The 22,594-nt window shown below is 42.2% G+C and overlaps 1 protein-coding gene and 1 pseudogene across 4 annotated transcripts in view; one reads left to right on the top strand and one right to left on the bottom strand.

Moving 5' to 3' along the window:
* The first annotated feature begins 255 nt into the window (after positions 1 to 255).
* Positions 256 to 22,594, top strand: part of Stat92E (Signal transducer and transcription activator Stat92E) — a 224,920-nt gene continuing 202,581 nt past the window's right edge. For 2 of the 4 annotated variants that reach the window (XM_065220317.1, XM_065220318.1), the window contains exon 1: positions 260 to 839. The gene's annotated coding sequence lies outside the window, so the exon portion shown is untranslated. Of the gene's footprint in view, positions 840 to 22,594 lie in introns of all 4 variants that reach the window. The other 2 variants (XM_065220316.1, XM_065220314.1) reach the window with 2 other exon arrangements.
* On the bottom strand, positions 6,621 to 7,786 carry LOC135699939 (uncharacterized; annotated as a pseudogene).

Raw genomic sequence — 22,594 nt, 5'->3', positions numbered from 1 at the left:
ATTTTTATGTTTTACAGTACATTCAGTAAATTTATATTCAGCTGAGCTGTCAAAATTTAACGATACCGCTCTGTAAATTTTTACCGAAAATGCTGTAAAATGTTTACCGGTCGATCTAAAATTTGTGACTTCTGTGACCGGCAATGCCGATATTTGAACAATAGTTCTGGCAACTCTGTCCACGAGGAGCGACACCATACGAACGAACCGTCAAAAGTCACTCACGTTGTTTGGCCCAGCACTTTTTTTCATCATCCAGCTCGGGTCGCATTTTGTACGTCGTCTTTCGGTCGCGGTGCGGTGCGGTTCTTATTTTTTTTCGGAATTTTTGCCTGGTGAAAAATAAAATCACCTGCCACAGTGAGTGCGGGGGGAAAAGTGCGGCTTTTCCCGAATTGCCAAGTGCGTGAAAATTACGTCGCGAATAGTACGTGTGCTGTTTTGGGGTTGGAAAAGTGTGCAAGCTAGGCGCTGCAGTGTGAAAAATAATCGAGTGACCTCCGCCCTCCCTCAACGTCTCCGTCGTCGTCGTCGACGTCGGTTGTCCTGCTTGGGGTTGGGTTGCAGCGATTAGGGAAGAAGCAAAGGCAAAACGTGAAGTGTGGTGCACGGTGTGTACGTGTGTGTGGTTGGTGTCCCTGAAATCCTCGCACCGCTGGTAGATGCAGAGTGGTACCACTCGGATCAGCGAGGATCCGGAGAAAATCTATATTGTAGGAAGTGTGGTTGCGGGATATTTGTACGGGAAGCAGCCGAAGCCGGTTCCGAGCAACCAGGAAACAGTGTTGATTCCAGAAGCACCGGAGCCCTTGCCACCCAGATTGCCTCCTTCCTGAAATGTAAGTCCCGTTTCTTATTACGCTTTCGGTGTTGTTCTTGTTTGTCGGGTTTTCGTTGGGTTTGGTTGGATTCGCTCCTCGTCGTGCAGTGTGTCACACACAGCGATAGATGGCACAAGCAGTCAGATACATTCATCATAGAGCAATGTAGCGAGTTGAGTGAGTGTCGTTGTGGTGATTGAAACTTGAATGAATGACTAACTTTTGACTGTGTATGCGGTCCGTCGTCCAGAGAATGGAATAGGGATGTTTACCCAAAACACAACACACAAGCCGAGAAGGGGAAGGTTTTATCGTTTTGTTTTATTGCACTAATTCGATCCCTGCTGGAAGCTGGAAAGTTCTCTCAAAGAATAAGAACCGATGCACACCAGCAACCGTGTCGAAAAAGTCGTGTCATTCTACAAAAAATGATGACGATCCGGTGCAATGGTATTCGTAGTAAAATTGCTGTTTATTTCCATTGATTAAGATGTTACATTTAGTGTTACCAAGTGATGTAGCCTGAGGGCTCAACATATTTGGATTTGCATTTACATTATTTTCGTTTGGGAACTAATTGACATTGTTCCCTATTGAGAACAGGCAGCTCTGTTCGATTCCCGGTCCGGTCTAGGATTTTTTCGGGTAGGGTATGATTGTATTTGGCACACAATAATACTTATCTAAAAATGGTACAGGCTTAGAAAGCTGCTCTCAATGAATAACTGTGGAAGTGCTCCAAGAACACTATCGAGAGCTGGCGGAAAGTCTCCAGAGGTTGTTCTTACATAACATGGCTGCAGCAGGACCTCGGGACACCACGTCAGCAGGATTGTGTTTTGAGTTCACGTTTATCGCTGCCACGCAGTTTCGGACGAAAGTTTCCATAGTTCCGAGTGGTTTCATCAACCAAGCCAATGTAATCTGACTATCAGACCACAACGAGACCTCCGTGTAATCGATTTCCATAACTTCAATCACCTTTGCCATGAGCCGAGCTAAAAGTAAAGCAGCAAGCAGCTCCAGTCTTAGGATTGGAGCCGCCTTCAACGGTGCCACTCTTGACTTGGCACACATACGCTACTATCGAAGCATCCGCGAACCCGTGAATCTCGTACCGAATGGCACCAGAAATCTTAAAACATCGTGGAACTTGACTCAGATTCAGCGTTGTCAACGAATCTCGAAAATGTACCCACTCTACTAGAATGTCCTCCTCCAGTTCATCATCCCAGTTCTACTTGGAGGACCGGAGTTTTTGCACTACAATCTTGGCACGAACTATCACCGGTGAGCAGGCTTGCTAAAACTCCTACTGGAGGTTTTAAAACACTCTTGTCCGGCGAGTTTAGTCAGCCCTCACCTCGAGTGAGTGGCGGCAGGAATATGGAAGAAGTAAACAAAAACTCCTCGAGAGAGAGAGGGAGAGTGAACTTCAGCGAGAGGATGATTTGACGAGAGGTGCGCTTTTCGACACTCCGGATGACTTTTTTGTTCGACACAAGAAGCTCAGATTTCACCCAGAGTGAGAGTAAGAGCGTGTGATAGAAAACATGAACATGAATGGCAGCAAATCTCACTCTCATTTTATCCCCCCTTGGCTCACAAGCTCTGAAGCTCAGTGGAATGATTTGGCAGTAGGCATTCTACTCCTCAGAAAAATGCTACGCTCGGCTCATTTCAAACTCGCGAGCGAGACTCCATCAAGCCTGCCGGTGAGACGAGCCCCAACGGATCATACAATGCCGCTTCGTAAACGATCGGTTCGTGACCCCTTCTGGACAATTTTCGTACGTGAACTGATCATTCTTCGTATCCCAAAGCATTCCCAGTGCCTCGATTCCTTCATTCATACCATTTTCACCTATCTTCACTAATTTTCTCGTTCTTCTCCAGGAACACTTTCAAGCACTACCGTTGCATTCGCATCCACTTGCGGACAGCAACTGTTTCACTTCCAACGAGCGTTGAGCAGCTTCTTCTTCTGTGTCTGCTCCAGATAGTATAGCATCCACGTACATATATTCTTTCGCCATCTTCGACGCAACTGCGCGTATCGACGTTGTTCTTCAACTGCTAACTGCACCATGCTTCTGGTTGCAAGAAATGGTGCAGCAGCCGTTCCGTGGGTCACTGTAATCAATTCCAATCGGGTGTGGATTCTATGGACACCGACTTGCCCGTACATTTTGGTTACGTCGCCGGAAACAAAGATCCACGGAAAATATATCGTTCTGGATGGTTGGTCCAGTTTTCATCACATCGTTCAGGGAGTACTTTGAATACCACCCTTAATTTGGTTGAAGAACTCGCCAGTTTAAACACCGCATGGTGCGGTGTGTAGTATCGTGGTAGTCCAGATACGTCGTCTTCTACTCTGATCTCATTACAGTGCCCAAGGGATTCGTATTCTCGCATGAACTCACAATACTGACTTCTCAGTTCCGCTCGAGTGCGTAGAAACGCTTCAACGCTCGACTTCTGTTGTCATCAAGTTCTGCGACAGTTTCCCGAAACGGCACCTGGACCACGAAGCGACCAGATTCGTCCCGGCGATAGGTTTCCAGGAAATGATGCTCAACATCTTGCTCTTCAGTGTTGAAAGGCGAAGATTCAGTCACTTCCTCAATTTCTCAGCTAGTGGATCTAGCAAAGCAACATTTGCGATCAAAATAGAGCCACTCACCTGTTGGTACGGATCATATGTGCCAGTGATGATCCAACCTAGATCGGTTTCTCGTAAAGACGTTGTACCATTGGACAGGACCACCTTCTTGGTTCGAAGCAAATCCCAGACGTTATTAGAAGCAAGCACCAAATCGATTTCGTGTGGCTTTAAAAACTCTGGATCCGCTAGTTGCAACTCTTGCGGTAGGTTCCACGGCGATACATCAATTTCAGGATCGGCAAACCGAGAATTTGCGCCATCGATTCGGACTAGATATGTGCCTGTAAACCCGAGTCCAACAGGGCACGACAAGGATGAAGACGGCCGTGTACATCCTCCACATCGATAACTGCTGTCTGAAGCAGTACCTGTTTGGTCGATTGTGGCAATCCGCCACTGAGACATGACGTTGTTACCGAAACACTATTTCCACCTTCCTGTGGATCTGGATCGATCCTACACTTCCAACACGTTCTCTGGGACGAACATGATCTGCCCATATGGCCCTTACGTAACCAATCGTTGCGGAACGCTCATGCTGCGAAATGTGCTGCATTTGAAATTCGGATGGTCTCCACCTGTGCGCTCACAGCCGAGCTCGCTAGACGTTGTGACTGCAGCAGAAATGTTCGATGCATTGCTTGGTGGTGCCTTGGTAGCTGCTTGCTTGATAAAAGGCACCGATGGTGCAGTCGAGTCGCAGTGGTTTTCAGCTTAGTTTTTCCTGTCATCCTTCCCTGCAAAAGAGCACTCAATTTTCAACACAAACATGTGACTCGCCTCCATCAACTAAATGTTGCCATGAGTCAACCCTATTCTGAAACCGTATGTCATCAATACCATCGAACCGACAGAAGAGTACCTGTTTGTCGTCTGTCGTCGTCTTCATCGCCCTGAAACTCACTCACACCACCCATTTCGTGCCGTATTTTGATATGGATTGACATTTCAACCGAGTGTCGGACCCGTCCAGCAAAGAGTGACTTTTTTAAACGTACGATCGAACACATGCGCGCCTACTAGGTATGTCTTCTTCTTGGCTGGTTCAACAACAACAGAGATCCATAGCCAACTTGGATGCTCTCACGTATCATAAGAGCACAGGCAAACAAGGTAAAACTAATAATTTTGTTTTGATTTTCGTTTCCCATTCAGACGGCTAATTCGGGTGCGTTCCCGCTGCTGCTACTGAGGCTGCGTGTGCGGGGGTGTTTGTTTACATTTGGCACCAATGCGCTCTTCTGGTTCTGATTATGATTCCCCTTTGCTATTTACCGTCTTGGTCGTCTATTGTTTACTTGTTCGAAAATCTTCCATTCGGATCGATTTCCTATATTCATGGGGCTGCCTCCCGTCCATACTCCCGCCGCGAGGCGTTCGTTTAGCTGAGATCATGCAATCGAAAATAAATACACGGATGCATGTTGTGTGGATTGTCAGTGGTACATTTCGTTGGTGGACGCGCGAGAGGTGCCTCGTATCCGGCGCCCACCTTCAGAGAAAGAGATAAACCGTGCTCGCAGTGTTGTCAGTTTGACTTTTGTGATTGCAGTCAATGCGAATGTTGGGCGATTGGCGACTACTTGGATGATGGTTAAGTTTGAGGACCTGGTTCGAAGTAAACATAAACAATTGATAAGAGTTTTTTGATGGCTGTGTCGAACCGTTTGCGAACTGATCATAATCAGACTTATTTTCTATGGAAATTAAATAGAAAGTCGCAGTAGGATGGAATGTTTTAGGTTTTGCAGGAACAATCGAGAGTTTGGATTTCCCCTCGGATTACTTAAACTCTTTATCGAGATTCCCAATACGGCAAGAACTGTCCAAAAACAGAAAAACTGAATCCAGATGTTAATCAAAATGAATTTTTCTCCTTCAGTTGAGCGTTTTATTTGATTTTGATTTGAATGGCACAGTTTTAAAAAAATCATGAATCATAAGGCCTTTCTTACGAGATATCAACCATATTGAGCGGATTAGTCATCTAGGAGAATACATCAATCACCAAATTTCGTCTTGATTTTTTTTATTTAGTTCGTTTATTAGGAAGACTCAAGCGCGTTACTGAAGAAATACGGATCGGAAAAATCGACACAGCCATACGCGACGAAATAAGGACTACGATTGGAAACTCGGAACATGGAACTGCAAATCGCTCGGCTTCCCGGACTGCGGTAGGTTAATATATGACGAACTTCAACCACACAACTTCGAAGTCCTAGCACTGCAGGAACTTTGCTGGACTGGTCAAAAGGTATGGAAAAGTGGGTATCGAGCGGCTACTTTCTACCAGAGCTGTGGCATCACCAAAAAGCTGGAAACCGGCTTTGTAGTGCTGGGTAAGATGCGCCAACGCGTGATTGGTTGGCAGCCGATAAACACGAGGATGTGCAAGTTGAGGATTAAGGGCCGTTTCTTCAACTACAGCATCATCAACGTGCACTGCCCACACGAAGGGAGACCCGACGACGAGAAAGAAGCGTTCTATGCGCAGCTGGAGCAGGTGTACGACGGTTGTTCGCAACGGGGCAATATACAGACCGCCAATCGGGCCAAACAGCCTGCATGCCGTATCGAACGACAATGGTCAACGATGGGTGAACTTTGCAGTCTCTCAGGATTCGAGGTACCTTTTTCCCCCGCAAGGATACCCACAGAGCCACCTGGAGATCACCAGAACAACACACAGAAAACCAAATCGATCACGTTCTTATCGACGGGAAGTTCTTCTCCGACATTATCAACGTTCGCACGTACCGCAGTGCGAACATAGATTCGGACCACTATCTAGTTGCAGTATGCATGCGCTCAAAACTCTCGACGGTGCATAACACCCATCGAAGTAGAACGCCGCGACCCAACAATGAGCGATTACGGGACACCGTAGTTGCGCAGGACTATGCGCAGCAGCTGGAAGTTGCACTACCAACGGTAGCTTGGCGCAGCTTCTCTTAAAGATGGCTGGAGGGACATCCGTTCCGCCATAGATAGTACTGCCATAAATAGTACTGCTCCAGCGGTACTAGGTACTGCGATCCCGCAGCGAAGAATTGTGTAAGTGTGTGCTTGCATCTTCTATTCGAAATTTAACATAAATAAATCATTTAGCTGGAGGATGACCTCAGCTTTCAGTTAACGATATCCTCCAAATTTTAAAAAATCGATAACCAAAATGTGATTACCACCGAATTCGGCAAACTTGGCGTTTCTAGTTTCTCCAACCGGTAGATCTTCATATCCGCGCACTCGCTGGTGATTCTCGGCGACACGTCATTTAAATCCTTCAGTTCCGGCGTGATGACGCGCATGTTCTTGCGAACCGTGCTGGTGTTGATGTTGTAGTATCCGTTCCACATCTTCTCGATCAAATCCCGCAGCGACTTGGGTGGCAGCACGGTTTCCCGATCCAGTGGCATCAAGAAGCACCGACCGTTGTCCTTGTCGGTGATGCCGGACGGGTTGTACTTGAAATCGTGCAGGAAGCGACCCTGGCGCTGACCATGGAAAACTGGAACGTTGATCTTCGAGTAGTTTTCGTCGTCGGACAGGCCCAGTTCGAATTCCTCCTTGAAGAATTGATCGGTCACGTCCATATCGGTGTCGTCCAAGCGTTGTTTCATTTCCTGGAACTCCCGCTGCATCGGCTGGACCAAGTCTTCAATTTGATCGAGTTGCGAATTGTTATCATCGTGGCGAAGCATCGCGTTCATGTAGAACATATTGTTGTCGTTGACGTTGGTGGAATCGTACGGGATCTGACAGAAACCGTGGAATCGCAGGTGGTTGCTAGAGTGGACATACTATCGATAGTAGAACACACCGGCAATGATTCCCAGCGACGTCACCAGTAGGGCAATCAAAAAGAGGATGTAGGTGGTAGCCGAAGAGAAACGACGGGCACGGCGGATCAGAATAATGCTAGACGCATCCGATTCGTCATCGCGGGAGACCGATGGGGCGGTCGGGACGGCCGGAACTTCCGATCCACCTACCAGGGGTAGGATAGACTTCTCCGACTTCTTAGCATCCCCAAAGGGCTTCGTAAGGATGGTCATCTTGTGCTCCTATAAGAAGACTGTGCTTCCTGCTTTCTATCGTCGAGGCACGGCAAAATCAACTATAGGACGACAATTCCAAGGCCGGAATACTGAGTGGTTCTTGCTGACTAGCTAGCTAGCAACACAATGATCACTTTATGGATATTAAACTGCAATCCGAGGCAGTCAAACGCGGGCAACTTGACTCGAACGATACGAATGTTATTCTTGCTCTTTTGCTACTGCGACCAAAACTCTTGACTGCTTAGTAGAGGAGAAGAATGCAGCACGGGCGAGAATGCTGCAACACCGCACGAGATTAAATGTGGAGCGATACAGACAAAACTCGGTTTTCCGAATGAAGAAGCGTCAGCAGGAAGACCGAGATCGCAAGGCGATGGAAAATCTGTACCGCGAAAACGACACACGGAAGTTTTAACGAGAAGGTAAATAGTTCGCACAAAGGCTACGTGCTGCAAGTCGATATGTGCAAGGATTTGAACGGTAACCTTCTCACGAACGAGTGTGAGGTTTTTGAGAGGTGATGCAGCAGAAAACTAAAGTGGCACGGCAAGATACCTTGGAGCACGTGCAGAAGATGACAGGCTACCGGCCCCTGATCTTCAAGAAGTTGAGGAGGAGATCGGTCGACCGAAGCAACTGGCGTAGATCAACTACCAAGTGAGCTATTAAAATACGGTGGTGAAGCACTGGCTAGAGCGCTGCACTGGGTAGTTGCCAAGATTTGGAAGGAGATATTACCGGAGGAGTGGATGGAAGGTGTCGTCTACAAAAAGGGCGACAAGTTGGAGTGCTGCACCTACCGCGAGATCACACTGCTGAGTGCCGCCTACGAGGTACTCTCCCAAATTCTATGCCGCCGCCTGTCACCATTTGCAAGAGAACTCGTGGGGCAATACCAGGTGGGATTCATGGGTGCCCGCGCTACCACTGACCAAATTTTCGCGATTCGGCAGGTTCTGCAGAAATGACGCGAATACAACGTGCCCACACATCATTTGTTCATCGATTTCAAATCCGCATACGACACAATCGATCGAGATCAGCTATGGCAGATTGTGCACGAGTAAGGATTTCCGGATAAACTGACGCGATTGGTCAAGGCGACGATGGATCGAATGATGTGCGTTGTTCGAGTATCGGGGACGCTCTCGAGTCCCTTTTAATCTCGACGGGGGTTACGGCAAGGTGATGGACTTTCGTGTCTGCTATTCACAATCGCGTTAGAAGGTGTGCTCAGAAGAGCTGGGATAGACACGAGTGGCACGATCTTCAGGAAGTCCATCCAGCTTCTTGGCTTCGCGAATGACATCGACATCATGGTACGGAACTTTGAGACGATGGCGGAAACGCACATCAGACTGAAGGCTGAAGCTAGGCGGATTGGACTTGCCATCAACGCATCGAAGACAAAATACATGAGAGGAAGAGGTTCTAGGGAAGACAATGTTAGCCTCCCACCCCGAGTTCAGATTGACGGTGACGAAATCGAGGTGATAGATAAGTTCGTGTATTTGGGCTCACTGGTGACCGCCGAAAATGATACCAGCAGAGAAATTCAAAGACGCATTATGCTAGGAAATCGTACCTACTTTGGATTCCGAAAGGCGCTCCGGTCGAATAAAATTCGCCACCGCACGAAGTTGACTATCTACGGCCACTAGACCTGAACTATGCTCGTGGATGACCATGATGGTGTTTTCAAACGGAAGGTTTTCCGTACCATCTACGGTGCAGTGCAGATGGATGACGGAACGTGGAGTAGGTGAATGAATCACGAACTGCACCAGCTGCTGGGAGAGCCATCCATCGTCCAAATTACAAAAATTGGGCGACTACGGACTGGGCACGTCCTAAGAAGGCCACACGACGACCCAGTGAAAATCGTTCTAGAAAGCGATCTAACAGTAACAAAAAGAAAGAGGCGCGCAGCGAAGGTGGATCGACCAATTTGTATTTATTTGCATGGAAAGCTTACATCAAAGTACTGGCAATTACTCATTTATAAAGAAGTTGAATTTACTTATGAAAACATCTTAATGATGAGGTCATCACGTCATACTAAGAGATTGCATCATTTGGATGATCGCCAAGTCCAAGAACCCATTACAGTCAAACCACTAATAACAATTGATAAGAACTTAATCTGATTGCAATCGGATCTGTTTTCGTCGACTTCGAAGTCATTGTGATTAATGTTATTGTTTTTTATTCGAGACATTCTAGAATTGAATTGACTGATTGATGGGAGATAACAGCAACGATGGGGTGATCTGAGTGAATGGTCGTATCTTGCTCAGCTACAGATGAATTGGTGGTCCCTTGCATGTTTTTTGGGTTTCGTGAAGTTCAAATTGTATGTACTTTGTTGGTTGGTTTGCTCAAATAGTTGGCGGTGGTGCTTCGTAGCATAAAAAACCTGCGCAGGTATTTAGTTACTGTCCACGAATGAATTTCTAAGCTAGAAGTTTAGTGAAGATTCAATGTTGATTTTTCCGTGTGTGGAAAGGTTTTACCAATGTAATGAGGCTTACCAAATTATAAAGAAGGTGAATTGACTTGGCAGAATGGTGTTAACGCTAGCTTAGAGGCAGTTTTTCCTATTTTGCCTTACTAGGACGTTGCATCATTGTCAATCACGCCATCTTCGGATGATCGCAGAACCCATTAAAGAATAAAACAAACAACATTTGATAAGAACTGAATCTGATTGTAATTGAATGTGTTTCCGACGACGTTGCAGTCATTGTAATTAATGTTATTCTTTTTAATTCGGAAAATTCAAGCCGGCATCGCAAAAACATCCTCCGATGAGGATTTATGATCATTCAGAGATAGTTGCGATGATCGCATCTTGATCAGCTTTAGATCGCTTGATAGATCATTTTCATAGCTCTGGGAATTTTTCAAGTCACAAGGTCAATCAAAGGATGCCGCTTTTATCGCAAACAATCATATTATAGTATCTTAGGAACGCAACATCAAATTTCGTTGAAGAAAGAAAGAAAAAACAAAATTATCGTCCAAAAATCTGACAGCACTGCCGGCTCTTACCGATATGCGCACATACACAAGTCCAAAGAGCATGAAGAAGTTGTATGGAAGCCAAAATAAGCAACCGGCGCGAGCGCGGATATCACGCAGTATAGGCGTCGTACAACAAACAGAATCATTCAAAATAAAGAACCGACGAGAACGACGACGACGACGACGACCAAGACGTCACACGCTAGTGTCGTGAAATTTGAAGCTTTGTTTTTGTCTGACATTTTGGCAGCTCGCGAAGCATTTTTGACTTTTCTCGTGAGTTGCTTTGATCGCCTTTGTCTCGGCTTTTGTTTACCACACAACCACCAGTCAGTCAGTCAGTCAGTCTCAAGTGCGCGGTAGTGAAAAAAAAGGATGGAACAAATGAGCAACGAAGAATCGGAGTATTAGGAGGTCTGTCTGTTGTGATCTTGATAGGGTTGAAGAAACCAGTGAAGAGGATAGAGGGGATAATAAAAGTGAAGAAGCTACTGCACGCGGTCCCGGTTCCCTTTTCCCTCGTTGCATGTTGGTAGGTATGTGTGCATATAGGATTTGAATTTTATAGTTTTTTTTTTTTTTGTGTGGATAGGGTTCTTCAGTCACACTCGGTGTGTATGTGCTCGCTGCAGTAGGTAGCACTATGGTATGAATAATGAAACGAGATACGAACGATGCAATGACGCGGTTGACGATGACGATTTGAAAAACGTGGGTGGTAGAGGAGAACTCACCGAGGGGCCACCCGATGCGAGAGCGGAAAGAGGAAGCCAACTGAACTCTGACAGACTGGGGCCCCTAATGAATGGAATGGGCCAAACCTGTTTGGTATTAATTAATTCAATCAATTGAGTCTCCTGCACTCTACTGTCCGTTCCATTCGCTCTGGGCTCTGGGCTAATACATTTGAAACAGGGCACATCATCAACACTGGATTGTGGTATTCGGGCCCCGGGTACGACAAAGCTGCACAACAATAGAGCGAAATGTTACTTAGATGTGCATGGGCTGTATTGTTGGATGACGGTGAATCCTGGGAATGAGTACACATTCATACGTAACCGGAAAGTAGAGGATTAATAATAAAGCTCACTTTTGTTTTACCTGTCTGTTGAAAGGAGAACATGTAGGGCAATTTTTTACACGCCCAGGTTAGGAGATTGTTATCCTATCTGTAATCGTACTTCGTGTAAGGCCAATCAAAAAAGGATCAACTGCTAAATTTAAATGAAATTCAACTTAATAAATTGTCGTTATTAGTCCCTCAGGGCGGCAGAGTTCTTTGTTTCAGAGGGACGTTGTAGTCTAATCAAATCGACGAACTGAAGTGCGGGGTTTATCTCGACAAGATACGCACATGCTGGAAACCTTAGAATGCTTCATTTTAAGATAGCATCTTATCAGTGCCGTTTCCTTAACCTCAATCTACCTGTGCACCAACTCTCAATACATAAACAATCATCAAAATATTGCTTGCTATGGATAGATATCGAGTAAACTAGAAGATTAAGGGCCTTATTACAGGTGTCACTTCACGGTGAAAACGAAATGAAGTGACCAGTTGTCACTCACGGTGAAGTGATTGCCGTGTAAATCAAATGAGAATCACTTCACCGTGAGTAACAAGTTATTGGCCCTTATTACCGATGTCACTTCACGGTGAAGTGATAACTTGTCACTCACGGTGAAGTGATTCCCATTTGATTTACACGGCAATCACTTCACCGTGAGTGACAACTGGTCACTTCACTTCGTTTTCACCGTGAAGTGACACCCGTAATAAGGGTCATCACTTCACCGTGAAGTGACATCGGTAATAAGGGCCTAAGTGTATTTTTCAACCGATTCGAGTATGAATATGCCATTGAATCTGTCATCTGAATCTGAATCGGTCATCTAGGAGGAGTTCATCAAGCTTTCCAAGAGACAAGTTTGCGAATAAAATTGAGTTTTCGAAAGTTTTTCAATTAGTGAATCTTTAACAAATCAAACGATTTAATGTATTTTGATGTCTTTGCAAGATGAGAGTTTTTTTTCAACAGTGGACTCCGTATAGTCTGAAATTCCTACTTCACGGGGTGCACCTTGTGGCAAAAATATCTGGAATGTCTTCATTTTGTACTGAAATCTATCGGATGTGCTTTGATCTGCTGCATGATCAATTTCGAAAGAAGTTCATACTAAATTCCTTCAGAAGTGTGTCAGGATGTTTGAACGGTCCTATTTAGGATGTGTGTTATCTATCCAATTTTGTAACATACTTACAACAAGCTTTCATCCTGAACTATTGCGAATTTCGTATGGACGAGGCTCGGAAGTTCAGCGGTTACCGTTTCTACTTACTGAGCAGAAGGTCGGGAGTTCAATCCCAAGCCCGTCCCTTTCCTTGTATGTGTCACTATGCCTAATTCTATATCCCCATTAGATTTGAATAAACAAGTCTGATTTACAGATCGCATCACTTTTCACAATGAATTCAGATCAAAAATAATCTGACCCACACTAACACAACTTTCCAGAGGGTCTCTTTAAAAACGGTTGTCATCTCTAATAAAATTGGTGTGGTTATTTTGCTTAAATACGCGCTCGGGGTATCATCCAAATCATTTGGGTTATCGTTCATTTATGGTATTTGTTTATTATGAATATTCAAATCATCCTTTCCCTTTCCAAAAAAACAGTGTGGACGTGGCCGGCGCTGCTGCTGATCTATAAATAGCTTGAATCAGCGAACTTGCACATTGAAGCTGGATAAGCTAATCCCAAGCGTTATATGTGTGGTTCTCTGTGCAATTCCACTTTTTCTGATACTTCGAGTCACGACTGCCTTCTTCATAACCAGTCTGACCTACATAGACTGTCAAAGTTCATCATGAATATCGAATTTAATTCACCCTGGGCCCGCCACAACTCCGACAATTATCGATCCTGGCTTCATCCAAACACCGCTTAAATCGCGATTAAGGCCTTTTTACGGAGATAAATGCATTACAGAGTTGTAAACAACTTGATTTCAAGTTTCGAGAATTAAAATTATACTAAGGGAACATCCTTAAATAACGTAGCATATTTTGATACCACTCTTCCCTCCACGTAGCGTATATTTAGGTATACCTAATACATGGTCGGTCACAACGGGATCTTTTAAAATTCAATGCCTGAATTAACTAAATTAATTCTTTGGAACCTATCTCAGGATACCTCGGCAAATTTCTTAAAGATTTAGTTGGGATAACATTGTGCGCGTAGCGTTGAACATTGTACACAACGAAAGGCTGCCCGCAAGCAGCGAGCTGCAGCCCACATGAGCGTCCATTCACCGAAGAAGGAGGAAGAAGCCTCACCGCTACTGATCGAGATCCATCTTCGTGAGTCGCTGTGGGTCATCTATGCTAAGCGCGTCACCCTCGTTCCAAACAACATCAGCCTCATCCGTGTTGCATACCCGAATAGCTCAGCTTAACTCAACCATCACGACAAAACGGTAATTTTCTGGAGCACTATAAATTTGATAAAGAGTATTTTTTGGACATTATTCGAGGTCATCATCATAAAATGGTCACCGATTGCCTGCGAAAAGCGCTTTCCCTAGCACAGATTTCAAAATTGAATTGCATCCGGTCTCAACGAACGCTGTTCATTAAATCACCGCGCAATGAATGAATACCACATGATCATATAGAATAACCAGAAACACTTCGTAAGGTTTTCTCCAGGACGCTAGAAAAAGCAAAAAAAAAAACTCGAATTTATATGATTGATCGCGAATATCTCGCGATTGGAAAAATTTTAGCACGAAATTCCTCCAATAAATTTTGGCTTTTTACTATCTATTGAATAAACCAAAAATTCCGTGCGTTTTCTACACGAAAATGCGTAATTTTGACATCAGAAAACAAGGTGTTTCCGTGGTGGGAAAAAGTGGTTTCCCTAACACAGTCGCCGAATATTGATTCCAAGCATTGAGCATGCCAGACCGTACCCATCTTTCTTTTGTTGCAAATTTTAAGCCCCTGCTATTAAGAGAATTATGCAAAAAAAAAAAAATATTGCCGAATTCTCTTCATAGAAGAGGCTTAAAATTTGCATCAAAAAGCATAAACGTAGGTACCGTCCGGTAGGCTCAGATTCTGTGATTGATGTGTTTTCCCTAATACATATTTCATTTCCGCACCGCTATCATCTCCAAGAACATCGAGGAAAAATTTCCACAGCATTGTTCTAAACTGGCTTCCAAGCTTCCAACCCATCGGTCCTTTTCAGAACCACAAATGACTGATAAAAGAGTTAACTAAAGGGTAAGAGCTCGTATCCAAGACATACCGTCCAGGATTGGCTTGTACTACATGGACATCGACAGAGCGCCTCACAAACAGAACTCTCAAATTGCTTCCGAATTTCAACCTATCGAACTTTTTCACTGATAACGAGTTAAGAAATCAATTTAATATATACTATACTTTTGCTGTGACATCAAAACTACCTTTCGTAATCCTACGTCAAATCTACGGTCGTGTCTTGGATACAACCTCTTACTTTTTCTTGCACTCACTTGCTTCCGGTCGACAGTTGAACTTTTGACGTAGGACTACGTCTGTGATTTCTATATGGGTGTAAACTTTGTGAAAACCAAAAATGGAACATGTAACAAAATTATGAAAGACTTTGAACGTTAATAACTCAGCTGTCCCTTGACCAATTTCAATAATTTTATCACCAATCGATCAGAAATATTTCTACGCATCTGTTGAATTTAAGATTTTAACATTTTTCAAAATGTTTCTATTGAAAATTGCACGAATGTGCAACTGTTGCAATGATAATTAAAATTATCACCGATTGCCTGCGGAAAGTGATTTCCTTAACACAGATTTCAAAGTTGAATTTCATCCGGTCTCACCAAACGGTGTTTATTCAATCACCACGTGGTGAGTGGTCGTATTCTCACTTTCACATGAGCATCCATAGAAGGAGGAAGAAGCCGCACCGCTATTGATGGGAATCAGTAGCTCTTTGTGAGTCGCTGTGGACCATCTATGCCAAGCGCGTCATACTAAAGAGTATAAACAAAGAGAACCCCGCTTAAATTCCTTTCACTGCACAAAACATAAGCTCCTGCTGCAGTTAACAAATAACATTTATTATATAAGACTACGTAGTCACCATTGCGTACAACCCCATAGGGCTGTCCCTTGAAGTTTTTTCGAAACGTTTTATGACTACTTGGTTTTATTTTAAATAACTTCTGCGTAACCTGAAAACCTTGAGAGAATCTTGGAGATGTGATTTGGGTTGTTGGACAGTTGAATATCTTCAGAATAATACTGGTGGAGGTTTTGGAAATCTACACAGCAAAAAATTATGAATTTTAATTGTGATGTAAATATTCATTCACGTGAACTTGTAAAAGGTGATACGGTCAAAATTTGGTCAAGGGAAAACGCGTGTAAATCGGTGAAATCGTTTATTTAAAAAATCAAATTAAATTTCTTTTTCAAGTTCAATTAGTATAAAATTCAGGAAAAATATTCAGTTAGGCTTCCGCTTTTCCAAATCCGAATTGCCGGGTCTTACGCTTGACCCCTGCCATCAGATTTTGTACAGCCACCTTGTCCACCTTCTTCGCCGCAGAAAGCCAGTTTGCCTTGAACTGCTGCTCGCCCTTAGCAGTTTTTTTGGTCTTCTTTAGGTTCCGCTTGACAATAGCCCAGTATTTCTCAATTGGGCGGAGCTCTGGCGTGTTGGGAGGGTTCTTGTCCTTGGGAACCACCTGCACGTTGTTGGCGGCGTACCACTCCATGGCCTTTTTACCGTAATGGCAAGATGCCAAATCCGGCCAAAACAGTACGGAACAACCGTGTTTCTTCAGGAAAGGCAGCAGACGTTTATTCAAACACTCTTTCACGTAAATTTCTTGGTTGACAGTCCCGGAAGCTATGAAAATGCTGCTTTTCAAGCCACAGGTACAGATGGCTTGCCAAACCAGATATTTCTTTGCGAACTTTGACAGTTTCATGTGCTTGAAAACATCTGCTACTTTTCCCCTTCCTTTTGCCGTATAAAACTCCTGTCCCGGAAGCTGCTTGTAGTTGGCTTTGACGTAGGTTTCGTCGTCCATTACCACGCAGTCAAACTTCGTCAGCATCGTCGTGTACAGCCTCCGGGATTGCGCTTTGGCCGTCGTATTTTGTTTATCATCGCGATTTGGAGTCACTACCTTCTTGTAAGTCGATAGTCCGGCTCGTTTTTTGGCTCGATGCACGGTTGTAGACGATACACACAGCTTATTTGCGGCATCTCGGAGAGAGAGGTTAGGGTTTCGCTTGAAACTACCGGCAACTCTCTTTGTCGTCTTCCGGTTTTCGATTTCCCCCCGATCCAGACTTCCTGGCTGTCGACAAACGTTCCCCAAACACTTTAATTACATTTGTAACGGTTGATTTGGCAACTTTTAGCGATTTTGCCAACTTTGCGTGCGAGTAGCTCGGATTTCGCGATGCGCGAGCAAAATTTTGATACGCTGCTCTTCTTGCTTGGACGGCATTTTGACAACTGAAGAGTGAATTCCAAAATCAAAATAGGAGCAACATTCTACACACACACACCTTCAAAATGAGGGGTGTTCAGGTTTTTTAAATGCAAAATTGAAAGAAATACGTCAAGTTGATATTGACCAAATTTTGACCGTATCACCCTTTATTTCATTTCACGCAAAGAAGCAACTTGTAAGCAATGTTGTTTACAAAGATGGGCTTTTGTATACAATATTTGCAACATTTCATGAAAAGGCTCGTAACTTTACACGGTAGATAATGTAAAATTATATGATATGTAACGCTCCTTTTATGAGCATCATATTGAACAGAAATTTACACTACTTTTGTAGACAGTAGACTTTTGGAGCAGTTTAAAGATCTATAATAGTAAATTTAGAAAAAAAAAACAGGTAGTTCCATGATGTGCTGAAAAAAACTCGAGAACCCTTAAGATGTTCAGAGAAATTCAAGGAAGTACAGAGACCTTCAGAGAATTTATGAAAACTTCAGAAATATTTCAGGAACTACTCAGAAGTCCAGATTTAAAGATGTTTACGAGAATTCCATTTATTTCCGAGCAGAACCGAGATCTTCAATAGAATTGAGAGCTTCAGAGAAGCTTAGAGAACCAAACGGATCAGAGAATCAAAGGGCAGTTCAAATAATTTTGAGGAAATTGTAGAAACCTTAAAGAAGTTTCGAGAAACTCAGGGAATTTCCGAAAACTTCAGCAAAGCTCCGAGAAAGTTTCTGGAATGTGATAAAAATTATATGAACATCCGGAAAACGTGTGAGTATTTTAAGAGTGTTATATCATGGAGGTTTCAAGAACTTAAAAAAATGCGAAAATTTGGCTAAGTTAATTAGAGAACATCAACGAAGTTCCATTAATTTAAAAAAATGCGAGAGCGTTTAGCAACCAGGGATATCTTCAAGAAATTCTAGAGAACTTCTAATTTATTTCGATGTTTGTAGATAGTTTCATGATATTCAGCGAAGTTCCGAGTACTTCAAGGACGATCAGATAGCTTCAGAATAATCCCATTAACTTAAGCAAATTTGCAGCGACTTACAAAGAGTTCCTTGGAATTATGGGGTATTCCAAGAATTCTATGATTGATCCGAAAACGTCAGAAGCGTCACCCGAGCAAGAAAAAAATAACTTATTAATACCAAATTCAGGTATGCAAATAGCATAACTGGCAGCCTAAACATGGTATTAGTGAGGCTGACATAAGAGGTAAAATACCAAAAATAATACCTCAAAAATATTCTACGAATAACGAACTAATAAATAATTTAGTTATTACAATAAAAAACGGATAACAGACGTTTTCTTAGATGCCAGTATACCATATTTTGTTATTTTGAAGGTCTTCTAATACCAATTCAATAACTCTTTTAGGTGTTATTGTCTAAAAACTGAAAGATCACTTTTTGGTATTGATTTGATATTTTACAAAATATTTCGATAACTGCATAATATCAAAACAAGGTTTTATACCACAAGCATACCAAAATCTGGTATCATACCACATTAAGATATTTTCCGGAATTTTAAACAAATTTGGAGAACTTCAGTTAAGCATAGATAAGTTCAGGAAAAATAAGTGAGCGTTTATAATGTTTAGAATACTCAAGGAAAATTGTCGAAACTTCAAGGCAAATCAATCAATTTCAGTAAAGTTGCGGGTTCTTAAAAAAATACTAATAAATTCACGGCAGTCTAGAGAACTTTAAAGAAATTCAGTAATCGTTCAGGCAGTTTTAATAACACCAGGAAAGCCTAAACTATTGAAGAAGTTTTAAATTAGTGTCGATAATTTAAGGGAAGCTTCATGAATTACAAAAAAATTTTGAGGACTTCAGTGAAAATTATTTCGTTCTAGTTCCATGAAAATTGCGGGAGCACAAAAGTTCCAGAAACTTCACTGAAGAACAGTGGTCTTCAGAAACATTTTGAGAACTTCATAGAAATCTATAGAGCTTAAGAGTAGATCCGCGAGCTTCAGAAATTTAGCTAGCTCCGAAAATTGGAGGAATTTCAGGGGGAGGTCAGTTCCATTGGTTTTAGAAAATTTGTGGGACATTTAAAGCAGTTCCCATATTATCAGATAACTTCAGAGACGTTAAAAAGTTAATTGAGGTCTTCGCATAAGTTCAGAAGCTCACTAAAGCGTAAACGTTTTTAGGACGGTTCAATTAAATTCAGCGCAGTATAACATGCTTCATGAGAACTGCAGAACCTTAAGAGAAGTTTTGAGAATTTCAGAAAAGAACATCGACCCTCAGAGCAGTTCCGTTAACATTCGAGAAGTCACATAAATTTTAAAGAAGTTTAGAGAACTTCAGCCAATTGATGAACCTTTAGAGGAGATCCATTATCGTAAGAAAAATTTAGGAAACTTTAGGAAGTCCTATAAAGTTCAGGGAAGTTTAATAGAAGAATTTGATGAGAAGTATTGTGAGCATCAGGCTAGTTTCTCAAACTACAAAAGCACTTTAAGGTAGTTTCATTAAGTTGAGGAAAAATTTGTGAACTTTCAAGTAGTTCTGAAGACCTCAGAATAGTTCATTCCATATTCAACGGAGATTTCCATTGAAATATTAAATATTACAAATTTCGATGAAGCTATCTTTCGGATTCAATTTTCTTTTAGTTTTCCTCGGAATTACCTTGAAATTCTGCACAATAAGAAACCGTTTAGAAAGATTATCCGAATATTAATTGAATTAATTTCAGATTTCGTTTTGAATCTCACTCCTTCCCTTGGAATTCTACTCACATTGAAAGTGTCCTAAGAATTCATTGGCATTTCTCCAAACAAATCCATTTGATTTCTTCTCATAATTTGTTTGGCAAACTCTTCTGAATTTATTTTCCGCATTCCTTTGAAGATGTCCTGGAATTATTCTCAGATTTAATTGTAATCATCCTTTTAGTACTTAAAAAAAAATCCTAGGGCTTATGCTCCGGATTCGTGTTCTCCCGCAAACTTTATAAAATTATCATCAGAATGCCCTTGGAATTTTCCTCTGAAGTTCACAGCAGTTGTGCTTCTCAGAAATTGCTAACAGCTTTCATTAAAATTAACTTCGAATTCAATTCAGGGTTTCTTTAAATTCTACACAAACACATGAAATTTATACTTAGTCAAAGCTACCTTGAAAGCAGATTGCATTTGATTTTTTTTCTGAAAGATTTTTATCCCCCAGAACTCCCTTGGAGTGAGGTGCTTAGAAATTATAATAAAATTCCACGAGCCTTTTAAACATGGAATTTGACTTCAGACATTTCTTGAAATATTATAGTCTTTAAGTCTAAAGCTAGTTCAAATTTAAAATTTCTTAGAAATATGCATTTTCCAAACTAAAAAACCCTTTCAAGCCTCTGTTTTTTTAAATTAATTTGTTACTGAAGATTAATCCACTGTGGAAGTTCAAATAGCGAGTAAAATTAAATGGTTGTATTTTAAAATTCATTATTTTCTTTAAAATATCCTTATTAAGAAAATTTTTAAATTCTCTGAGGATTCCAGGTAGGGGAATTTACGTATTCTCGTCAATCTAAGCAGCGTCCGAACTTCTATTAGCGATTTCTCAGCGTCACACACATACATGACAGGTTTGTTTGTTGACATTTATCTGCTGCTTGCTGTTCTACCAATTCCAATCGACAGAATTGATCAAAACGGGTTGAACATGTTTTTACAACGCTCCAAACTTCTCAGGTGAGAGTGACTATTGTCGGCAGTCTCTTTTTCTTCGGCACCCTTTCCATTTGAACTGCGTGTTAACCAGCTGTTCTATTATCGGCAACTCGAAATCAGCCGTATTTTGTAGTGTGTATATTTCATTTAAAGAAAAAATATGGTATAACAGGAATTCACAGTCGTAAAAATGTAATCAGATTGAAGCTGAAAAGGTAAGGAATCGGCTTAATACATTCAGCGAAGAGTTTTGATGGGAAAATACAGTGAAATAAACGTTTCGATTTCGGTTGCCGAAAACAGTCAATGGGTGCCGAAGCCATAATTTACCCTATTTAAAGCAAAATTTCATGAGGATTCTCAGTTTTCCAGGTTTTTGTAGTTAGTAGACACCCTAGGGTGTACCAGCTGAAGTTTTGAACAAATATTTTGAGAACTTTATGGAGATCTTTTATCACCTGGAGGTCTTTTAAAAAAAATCTGAGCAACATGCTATTTGAGAGAATATCTGAGAGATGTGATATGAATTGTTGGGCAGATGAAGATCTTTAAAATGATACATGTTCAAGCTGAAGTCTTGTAAAAAAAAAAACACCCTGAGGGGTTTTTGGAGATGTATGATCACTTTGTTGAGGTCTTTGTAATAATTTATGAGCAACCTGGTATTTGAGAGAATATCTTGGAGTCATTTTTAAAAGATCTTCGAGTGATCAAAGATCTTCGTGAAATTATCTGGTTATTTGTTCAAGACTTCAGGTTCATCAGGTACTATTCTGAAGATCTTCATCTGCCCAGCGATCCTAATTTCATCTGTCATATCGACAGTGAGCATAAAGGCGTAAACGCGATGATAGATTCTCTTCGTCGATTTTCTCTTTTGTTAATAACTCGCTATAAATAACGTTTCTCGATGCGTTTACTGTTGCTTTTAATAGCCAATACAATCTGTTACAACTCTGCATTGCACAAATTCTAGAAAATTGTTTCGCTTAGCTGTAGCAATGCAAAGACAAAATCGATGAAGAGAATCGATCATCGCGTATACGCCCTTATGCATGCTCACTGTTGATATATTCTCTCATAATATCATGTTTCTCAGAAATTATTATAAAAATCAGTAGGTGCTTAACATCTCTGTAAAATCATCTGGGTGTTTTTTTAAGATTTCAGGATCATCTGCATTTGACGATCAGCAGTTCCATGGTGTCAGCTATTTTCCCCTTGGGTCAGCAGCCACTTTTGATAAATACTATCTTGTTCAAAATGTGCGACGCCCATTACTGCATTCACCGATACCGTCTAGAATAAGAGACGCCTCTATTGGTTGGCTTGCCCTTCCTCATGAAGAGGTACACGCCTATGGAAGCCATCCACAATTTTGAATGGAACCAAGAACACTAGAGTGAGTTATGTTTGTATGGCGGGTAACAACCCCCTGCTTCCCACTGCTGTTTAGGTTCCCAATAACTGCCAAATTTGAATGAATTTGGTTATGATCTGTATGGGAAACGGGGGTTCAGATCAGAAGCACCAGATGAGCGCATGGAGTGTTTATGTATCCCTTCGAAATTGTGGGTGGCTTCACGTCGCTAGAACTATTCCACAACTGACAGTATATGAGCAAGTCAAACGCGCACTCTGTTGTCTGTGGATTTGAGGGCATACCTCAAATCCCCTCATCCATCAATGCATGAGTTAGGTAAGGGAGTGCGTGTTGGATTTGTACTGTCGCATCAATGGTCCTTCGCTCAATTTCAACTTCCGTACTCTA

This window comes from Ochlerotatus camptorhynchus, unplaced genomic scaffold (assembly GCF_037179485.1).
Source record: "Ochlerotatus camptorhynchus isolate MF236.1 unplaced genomic scaffold, CSIRO-AGI_Acam_v1.1 ptg000124l, whole genome shotgun sequence".
In the NCBI taxonomy this organism is placed as follows: domain Eukaryota; kingdom Metazoa; phylum Arthropoda; class Insecta; order Diptera; family Culicidae; genus Ochlerotatus; species Ochlerotatus camptorhynchus.
The sequence above is the reverse complement of the archived record's forward strand: the minus strand, read 5'-3'. Positions and strand labels throughout refer to the sequence as shown.